Genomic DNA, 4,613 nt, shown 5'->3' with positions numbered 1-4,613 from the left:
GTTCATGAATCAGTTCCCCTTTATCGTGGTCTTCGAGCCCCTATCAGCTCACATCAGACTGTTTGCTGGCTTCTTATGATATGATTAATAAAAATCGGGCCCCTCGGTTCCCTTTCCTCTTGTCCGGGTTTGAGTGCTTCATGTTCGCCATGCACACACGGAGAATGCAGCTAGATTATCGTTTTCATTCGCCGTGAACTTACGTATGTCCATCATCCAACGCCGTTTGACCATAAAATCCAGCACATATGCCTGACAGTGAAGAAAGGCAACCTCACTTTCACAGTAGTTGGAGCCTGCATATCACCCTCAAGTCGCCTGGTCTGCGAGCGGTTATGTCGCATCACGACAGTGACTCCGCAACTTGGGCAGTCATTGGAGATTTTAATGCCCACCGCTATCTCCGGGGAAGCTCTAAGATAAACTCGAGGAGCAGGAGATTAGTGTCATTTGCCTCCGAATAAGAGCTGTGTTTGTTAAATGACGGAAGCCCCACTTTGCTGCGTGGAACTGTTTGCAGTAGCTGCCTGCACCTCACCCTTGTTCCACGCTCCTTCACCAGAAAGGTTAGGTGGTTTTCGGATATTGAAACGCGGGAAAGTGACGACCTTCCCATTTAGGATTGAAGGACTGACGGACTACAAGTTAGCCGGCGTCACCCATTGTATCGAGTTCCCGATGTTCAAATCAATTATGGAAGACGTGCAGTTGTCGTGATGGCTTATCCCCTAGCTTAGAGGACACTATAAAGGGTGCCCTAGAGGCTACCACGCATTCACTTTCCAGAACATCTACACGCACTGACTATGACATTGAGCTGGAGATGCTTTGTGCAGTTCGTCGCCGTGCAGAGCGAAGATATAGGCGTACAAAGTCCATACGTGACTTGAGGTTGGTGAGGCGAACTCAAAAAAAAAAAAAAAAAAAGAAAGAAATCAGCGTCGCATGGACAAACGTGCATCGCAAAGATGGATGTCGTTCTGCGAGTGTTTGGATCCAAGTAAACATTTGTCTCACATATGGAGAACTGTTCGTAGTCTCCGTGGAACCCCTCAGCAGCGCCACCCTTTCAAATATTTGGCCCTTCACCAACAATGCTGAGACATTGACGTCGGTGACGATTTCTGCAGGAGCTGGCGAAACTAGTTCCGCTGGAACATCGACGCTTGACAACTCACCGATTTCACGCGACCTCTTCATGGACAGTCCTTTCATTATGGACGAACTCGAAGTTGCACATGCCTTGCGCAAGCGTTCATCATCGCAAGGACCGAGGTATAATTTTCCGTGCCCTGTGTAATCTTGACAAAGAGGCTCGGAAAGTTCCACTGCTCTTGTTCTACAGCTCCTGGCAGACAGGCATGGTTCCCCCCAGGAATGGAACACCAGTCGCCTAATTCCACTGCTCAAGCCTGGCAAGTCGCCTGTATACATTGCATCATAGCGACAAATGAAACGATGTAGCACTTTAGAAGGCAGTAGGACTTGGCGCAAGATCTACTTCTGGATTAATAGCTACCTACAAACGAGATCATTTTTGATACTTACCGAGGATGGCCCAACCTACCAGCATTACAGTAACCGTGGGGTATCGTGCTTAACGGATTACTGAGCGGAGTACTGAGCCCAACGCTCTTCAATCTAACACTCATTGGACTCGCCGACATCCTTCCATGCACCGTTCGACTCGCCATCTATGTCGACATTTGTATTTGGACTTTGGCAAAGGCGTCGACTACGAGGGAGGAGGAGGGGGGGGGGGGCTCCGGGGCCTGAGTCTCCTCCGGAGTTTTCCGGAATTGGCTGAGCCCCCCCCCCCCCTCCCCCGGCGATGCCGACGCCTACTCCACCCCCACCTCCCACCTAAAGTATCATTACCAGAGTTTTGCCACCCACATCATTTGACGATTATTTTGACTTGCCTTTACCTTTTCACCTAAAATATTATTGGGGCTAACAGCTTACTGCATCATAATTTCGCTTTATTTCTTCAAATCCTGACAATAGGATGACAAGCGCATTAGAAGCATCAGCAGCGGCTGGCTCATCCGTATTTTCTCACTTCAGCATTGTTGAAAATTTCCACTCTAAACACCATGCACAAACACAATATATTTATCTATAGATACACAGGACAAAGTTTATTATAGTAATGAAAGATGAGGAGGTAGCCAATTAACAATGATTTTTAAAGATATGGATAGCCTATGCCTGGAGAATTAATATGTTGCCGCATGTTCACCTCGTTTCAAATTGCTTTGCGTGCTTTTTTGACCCTGAAAAAAAAAAGAAAACCTGCAGACTTCAGTGAACTCTTCGGCCGAGTCTTTTATCAATGGCGTGTGAAATGCAGGTGAATGAAATGCGTTTCAGTATTGCTTCTCTTTCCAGTAAGCAATGCTGACGACTCATGAAAAACTCTTCCAATAAGTTACAACATTTATTAGGGATGGAAACATCGTTACTTGCATGCAGAGGTCATAAATATATACAGGACGTCCCAATTAACTATGATGCACCAAGATTTAAAAAAGGTGCAATTTCATTACTCGAAGAAAACCTAGTGCATATTGTTTCCAGTACAGTGTAGTAGCCGCCAGTAATTTTTTCGTTACTGAGATTTATTTAGGTAATTGTAAATAATAATCTAACAGGAGAGGTAGTGTTAGGTAGGTAATGCCTCAGTGACACGATAAGAGTGTCAATGAGGCATTTGTAGGCACAGCCAAGGGACATATAATTGCGGTATTTTCAGCAACGTACTAATTGCGTACTAATTTTTTGCGACTGATAAAAAAACCCCGCAAAATATGGAAAATGCCACGTGACTGCGCTCCCACCCGCATCATAAAGCAGCGCCCTCGAACAGGCTGCCTCTGAGTTAGCCAGAACGAAATAAAAGAAATAAAGAAAAACATCGTGATCGAGCTAGTGCCTTATCTGCCGCGCCCCGGCCGAAGTAACACGTTGCGTTTGGTGTCAGTTGGAATCAAGCTGTGGTAACTGTTGCCTTAGCGTAGGTGAAGTGCGCGGATGGTTCTTCTTTCTTTCTTTTTTTTTTCGACACGGAACCTTTCACCACAAAAGCGAATTGATAACTTGAGAGAGAGAGAGAGAGAGAGAGTGAACTTTAATGAGCACCAGCAGTTCAGTCGGCTGGGCCTAGGCCTTCCACGATGGGACGTCGAGGTCTTGCCTCTTCGCCGCTTCGTAGGCCTGCTGGGTCGCCCAGAGTTGGTCGTCGAGATGGGAGCTGCGCAGGGCGGCGTGCCATCTCGACGAGAGGGTCACGGGATTAAGGTCTGGGTATTGACGTTTGCACTCCCATAGCATGTGGGGGAGTGTTGCTGATTCAGTTTTACAGACCTTGCACGTCTGGCTCGGGTAGATGTCGGGGTATATAGTGTGATAGCGTGTGAGGGAGGGGTATACATATATATATATATATATACATATATATATGTATTCGTCTGTAACAGGCGAAGGGTGGTTGCCTGTGCCCTGTTTAACTTGCGGTGAGGGGTGGGGAAGGTTCTTCTTGCGAGGTACAATGATTTCACAAGGTCGTTGTATCTTGGAAGGCGGTCGCGTCCTGCGGGTGCACCAGCACCGTCTCCGGCACGGTTGACTAGTCCTCGTGCTACGGAGTGTGTAACCTCGTTGAGGTTAGTGAGGTGCGGGTGGACAACGAGTGCAAAATATTTAAAGGTGCATATTGTTTTATCCCCAGTTGTCATGTCTTTCTTTTCTTGTTGATTCTGGTAGGGAGTTGCCTTCACGAAAGCTTATTCAGCAGTAATTAGAATGGCTGACAGTCCTGAATGTGATGCCTGCGGCTGCGAGGGGAACAATGACCACCTATTGTGCCACTGTTCTCAATTTGAAACACAAATACAGTCTATGTTCAACGCATTCAGGAAGCTAGATGATCGAAGTCTTCAGAGTGAACAGACAATGCTTGAACACAGTCCCCACCGATCATCGGCTCAGAAGGCAGTGAAGCCACTTTTGTGCTTTCTGAGAACGTCTGGCGTGTGCGAGCGTCTTTGAGTCTGTAGGTTGTCCTTGCACGTCTCGCTACACCCTCTCTCTTCTTTCTATTCCCTTTCTCCGTTCCCCCAGCGTAGGGTAGTCAACCGGACTCTTGACTGGTTAACATCCCTGCATTCCTTTTATCTTTCTCATGCCTGCCTTGTTTTACTGCGATAGCAATTGTATGGACAATTCTGGCGCATTTCTGCCGTCGTCGTCGACATGGTGTTCCGAATAAAGTCCAAGGGCGATAACATCGTCCTTGCGCGCCGTATGCTGTATGTGCGAGTGAAAATGTGCAAGGGTGAACCAGCGATGGTGGCTGAATCTCGCGCGCGCAAGGGAGGAATACGGTAGCTGGCTGGGCGAGTCGATACATCTGCATAATTATTACACACAGCGCACACTAAAAAACACGGACGAAGAATAGAGACGAAACACGAGCGCTGTGTTTCGTCTCTACTCTTCGTCCGTGTTTTTTCAGTGAGCGCTGTGTGTAATAATTATGCAAGGGAGGAAAGTGGGAAGAAAATTCACCGTCTTTCGTCGCGCGCAAGGTACGCGGGGGGGGGGGGGGGGAG

Source organism: Dermacentor variabilis, chromosome 1 (genome assembly GCF_050947875.1).
Source record: "Dermacentor variabilis isolate Ectoservices chromosome 1, ASM5094787v1, whole genome shotgun sequence".
Lineage (NCBI taxonomy): Eukaryota > Metazoa > Arthropoda > Arachnida > Ixodida > Ixodidae > Dermacentor > Dermacentor variabilis.
This window is presented reverse-complemented; position numbering follows the sequence as displayed.